The following is a 6,126-nucleotide window of genomic DNA, read 5'->3' on the forward strand; positions in this document are numbered from 1 at the left end:
ATTCCCAAGGCAAACAGCTAAACCAAGGAGGGTAAATATGCGGCAGGGCAGCCATTGGCACTGCTAGTGGACAGCCAGCTCCTCAGGGCAGGTGAAAGTCAGGCCCCCAGGTGTTCCTGAGAATCCCCACTAAGCCACAGCTGTTTGTGAGAAGTGGGGAGGGGGAGGAAAAGGATTCAGCTGGTTAGAGAGAAGTGGGGAAAGGACGTGGAGGGGTGAAGTGATGAAAGAGTTGTAATTCTCCTGGAATCCAGATTTCTGGCTTTCATGGAGGTTGGGGTAACTCACACAGGCCATTGCCTTTGAGTGTCCTTTTGAATCTTGAACTTTGAGAGAAAAAAAAAAACTGGTTCCTGAAGCCACTTTTGAGTCAAATAATGGTCCAAATAAACTAGTAAGACCATTTGCTCTGGGTGTTGTGCTTTTTTGAAGAATTCAGTCTGTTTTGGGAAACTGACTCCAAAGATCAGACTGGGAGCTATGTTTAAGGTAAATAAGTGATTATTTTATTTGGTCTTCAAGACAATATTGTGTGAAATGCTTGTCTAATGTTTGTAATCAAACTGTCACCCCCCTGCTAAGCAGAAAATTATATATCTGGAAGAAACCAGGCTCTCAGAAGAGATCAACGTCATGCCCTGCATTAGCCTTTTGGGAAGCCAAGTAGTTCCTCCAATGAGGTCTTGCCCTGCACTTACCCTAATTTAAAATCACAGAATCAGAGTGTCTGAGCACAAGACACACTTATAACGGTGATCAAATAATTTTTATGAAAATTCATAATTGGAAGAAGGGAATGTGTGAGGGTACCCTAAAGCTGAAGCACTTAGCCTAAGTAAGATGGCTGACATAAGGTTTGGCTCAGACTCCATTTTGTCTCAGGCTCCACTTCTGCTTCTGAGAAAGAGATCCATAACTGTTGGTAGGTAAACCATAAAGGGGCGCATTGCCCTCGGGAAGAACACATAGTAAGTTTTAAACAGATTAACCAAAGACCTCCAACAGGAGGGGTCCATCTTCTATTATCTTGCTAATCATGTATTCTCCAATGGAAACTTGTTAGTCACATAAACTTTTCTCTACATTTTGTTTCCTCTTGACAAACTTTGTGTGCTCCATATGGATATATATTTTTGTGTGGTGGATCCAAGTATAGTAGTTTACATGATCTCTTTCCAACTGACAGTTTATGTGGGCAATCTGTTGTTCAGATTCCTGGCAAATGCATGGGCAATGCATTTTGGGAACTTTAAGATTACCTTGAGATATTCATAGTAAAGATGCTAGTAAATATTGGAAAGGTAATGTTAAATTGTTACACATTGTAAAACAAGAGTCAGAGGAAAACCCGTTGATCTAGCACTCAAGGTGGGGTTGTTCATTCCTAAGAGCTTTAATTTGTACTTATGGTATAGTTGAATTGGAGAAATCTTTAAGAAATTTATCAATCACTATTTCTTCTATGGGACAAATAGCAGACGAAATTGCTAATGGAATGGAAACATAACAGTGTTTCTGACCTCATTAGCCAAGATGGCATTAGATAACAGAATAGTCTTCGATTTTTTATTAGCCCAATAAGGTGGGGTCTGTACTATAGCAAATACCTCTTGTTGCATTTAGATAAATAGCACAGAAGTAGAAAAAGATACACATAGAATTAGACAGCAAGCTACTTAGTTACACGCTATAACACCCTTATGAACACCAGATTTATCTGGTAGGTTGCCATCAGGAAAAAGTACATAGACTAGATCACTATTGCAAGGAATAGTAATATTCTTAGTCTGCATTCTGATAGTGTTAGGCATAATAAAATTGATCCTTTGTCATCTTACACACATATAAGGCAAAAGAAAGGCTTAGACTAAAATGTTGATGTACATTGATTCTGGTCATTTCTGCAATGTGATTGATGAAAACATCACACTTAAGATCCTGATGAAGAACCAGATTATATCCAGCAGAAAACCAGCACCAAGAGTTTAAAGAGCCTGCAATGGCCACCCTCTAGGATCCCAACTAAGTCTAGGCTTTGATCTTTGATGTGTTATCCAAGGCACCATACAGCAAACCAGGGGGTAGGAGAGAAACACTAACAGTAATATTAGGTTGATTGTCTGAAATAACTGATGAAATCATGACTCTAACCCACTACATTCTGCAAAACCTCAGATTGCATATTAATATAAACATAGCAACATTTATCTATTAAGGGACAAACTGTTCCTTGGGAAACTAACAGGAAATCTAATGCCATCCTATCTTGTGAAATCATAGCTTGAACTTCAGATACTTCTCTGGTTATGATGTTTATAACTTTGCTAAGCTTGCAAACAGGAACTTCTAATTAAAGAATTACTATATCTAAACCCATTACTTAGATAATTTAGGAGAAAGGAGGAAAATAGTTTCTTATATCTAGAAAGTAAGGCCTTAAAACATTAGCAATATTCCCACATAAAACTTCATAGTAGTCCTTTAGTTTACTCCATCCTATGCAGTGAATTTCTGTTCCATGTGATTCCAGATCAGCTGCAGTCTGTGAATCCATCAGCTTCTATATAAGAGTCCTGAAAACTTTGATTCAGCCTAGTCACAGTCCTTTTCACAAGTCTAATATAATCCATCTTTTTGTGAGATATTTTGATCAAACGTTTTCAGCAAGTCAGCAGAGTAAAAACTTATCTGCAGATGATAAAACTTAATATGGCCATGATTAATTTATAAAAATAATACTCTTAAAAGTGAAAGACCTGATAGACATTAGTTTCAAAAGTGATACAAAGGCAAATAAAGTCAGTTTAAAAAAAAGATTTAGACAAAAATATCTCTAAATATAATGATTAACCTTATACTCAAAGAGCTTCAGATATAATACATAATAATCTAGAGACATAATACTGTATAGTCAGGATATACCAAGAATATGCCAAGATTATCAAGTCTCTAAATACTTGAGTAGTTAAAAAAAAAAAACTTTATGGGTAAGCAATGTGAATTCCCCAGTCAAACCATTGGCTTTGATGATGCTAGATTAAAAAATAATAAAGTTGCCATCAAGTTAGCAATTAAAAAATAATAAAATTATGCATTTTTTGTCTAATATTAGGCAAAAACATAATAAGAGACATTAACGTGTAAATTTTAACCCAAAGTGAATCAAGGGCTTTTCTTGATTTTGACAACATGTTCCAAGTAATTTATAACATATTAAATAAACCTTTTTAGCACTTCTCGTTTATAAATTTTTTTGTGGCTTTCCATGAATTTCAAAGTTATCAGGAGTTTATTATAGGTCACCAAGAAAAAATACTTAAGCTATTAACCAAAAATCTTAAAGATCTTTTTTTTTAAGCCATGTGGAATCTTATTCTAATGAGAGACTGAACCTTTACCTATGAAGCAGATTACACAAAGAATAAATTAACTCTTCAACCCAGTAATCAAAGAAAATTTTGTTATTTTAACAGTGTCAAACCCAATTCTTTGTTTTATTTGCTATTTGCATTAAAGGTCCTTAAAGTCTCATAAATTTAACCATTAAGCTTTAACCAAACAGATAAAACTTTTGACCATATCAAGTAAATTTATTTTTTAATAAGCCTCTCAAACGTTGTCTTTGTTGCATATCAAATAGTACATCCCTTTAAATGGCAAAAATGAACACGTTCATTAGCAGACCCAAATATATATATATTCCTTTCATAAAAACCAAAAGTATATAAACTTAAATTATGATGAATCTCTATTAACTCAATTTAATATCGTAAATTACTTAAAAGGTCTTGGAAATTATTTTAAGCCTGTATACCATAAAACATAATAACTGTTAAAGTTTGTTTAAACATCCTACGTTTTCATTCAACTTTTACTATTTCCCATATTTTCCCCAATCTAATTTAGCCTTAAAGATTTTATCAACTGGCTTTGGAAATCACAAAGTCTCTGCTCAACCGACCAATTCATTGATATGAATATAACTTTAAGCCTCTGGTTAGGGGTGAAAACATTCTCCCAAGGTCGTTTTAAGTGTGTCTCATTGTGATTTCTATTTTTTGGCTTCTTTGAGTTCCCCCACATTAGAGAGGACTTGTTTACAGTTCTTTTATGATGAGGATCCACCCAATTTCTGGTAATTATAATAAGATAGCATATTTCTTATTTTCTTTCATCTAGAAAGGTCTCCAACTAGTTAGGAGTCTTTCAAAAGCTTGCCTGGAGCTATATGACCTCAGAGGCTGGGGGCACCCCACCCTCCCTCTCTTTTGACTCGGAGTAGAAGACAAGATTAGTTCATTCCAATTCATTTACATATGTTTAAGTTGGTCTAGGCATTTTGAAAAGCAAAAGGTAACTAACTTCTTTCCTTTTTTACTATTCTCTCAGTAAGGAATTTTTCTTTCTCTCTATCACAACCTTTTATCTACCCAGTAAATACCAAACCATTTTAGCAACTTTGTAAATGAATCCATCAATTCTTGGGTGGCCTCTTCTTTTTTTATTTTTTTATTTTTTCTCTGGGCTTGTTCTATGCCTCATTTTTCCCATTTTAGAACTGGTAGTTTTACTTAAAGAAAAAATAACACTTTTCCTTAAATAAAACACATTTCATCATCTTTTAAATAGAATGATTTATATCAAAATTTCTCCAAGTAGCTACTAAAAGTTTAAGTCGTAACACAGACACAAAAACGCAGCTTTTCTTGGACGAGTAAAGAACTGAGGTTTTAAGACAGACTTACAAAAACATCAACTGTCGTCCATAGCCTCCAACCTGATACAAGACAGAAACTCAGACACAGCACTGTAGACCAGAAGCAAGCTCTCAGAACAAAAGGAGACAGAAAGACCACATCAACTCACTGGTCCTGTAAGGCCAGCTCAAAAAAAAAAAAAAAGAACAGGCTTATTCAATAACACACAAAACAAGAAGATGGGGAACCTAGTTTCTACTCTGTACTATAGGGTTGCTATGAGTCGGAATCGACTCAAAGGCACTGGGTTTTTTTTTTTTTCTTTCTTAAAATATATATAGCAATTTTTGGTAAGATCGCTTCAATTCCACAGAAAAAACAAGTTCTAGATAAAATTTATGAACTTGCCAGAGCCTCAGATTAACTTGGCAGACCCTCTCTGACAAACCTGAGCACCAAACAGAAGTTCTCCAAAAAGGAAAGAAAATACAAATGGGCTCATTTTCCCAAAGTGGAAGGAAAGAAAACAAAACAGAGTAGATTGGAATTCATTTTCCCATAGTGATTACTGAAATTCCAAATTACTTCTAGTACATTCAACTTATAGTGTTTTTAAAAATAAGCCCCAAACCAGTGTCCTAGTGGGGGTTGGGGATCCATGCTCATTTATCAAAGATGAAGCTCTAAGGTTCGAGCTTTTGATTTCCTTCTTTTTGAACTTAATACAATCTGCCAGAAGAGACCTTAAATATACTAGTTTTTCTAATTGGGAAGTACTTTAAAGTAGCTACTGATTATTTTAAACATTGTGATTCTTTATGGAGAAACTGTTATCATAAAACAGTTGTGCCACGTCCCCCTATGAATTTGGCATCACCTATTTTCTTGCACGATTTGGTGATTCCACCCAAATATGTACTTACAAAATTTTAGAATTTGAAAGTGAAACGTTACTTTCAGTTTCTCAGGCAAAAATCCTAGTGAGAGACTGCCGTGAAATGAGGTGGCTCAAAAGACTCTGAGATCCTTTGTAACAACTTTTATCAATCCAATTTGTGCACTAAAATTCAGGTCAACATAAGAAGACAAACAGAAATCAAAGAAAAAATACAGGGACAACAACAGCAACAAAAAATACCCAAAGAGTAAGAATACTTCCCACTAATTTTAATTTATTTTAGATCTCTTTGCTTCTAATTTGCATCTTAAAAAGACTAATAAGGCCAATTCAAAAGTCCCCCATTTAGGCCATTGTAAGGAATCCTTTTCTTTCATTAAATGCCATTTTTCTAAATACTGAGCCGAATTAGGCCCAAAATTCTTTACCATGTAGGCAGCAGGTGTGCTGGGCCATCAGTTTTACTTTTCCTCAGTTACTTCCCATTTTCAATTTGGAAAGGGAAAAAAAATGGTTTTGAAACACTATTTT

Source organism: Loxodonta africana, chromosome 18 (genome assembly GCF_030014295.1).
Source record: "Loxodonta africana isolate mLoxAfr1 chromosome 18, mLoxAfr1.hap2, whole genome shotgun sequence".
NCBI lineage: Eukaryota > Metazoa > Chordata > Mammalia > Proboscidea > Elephantidae > Loxodonta > Loxodonta africana.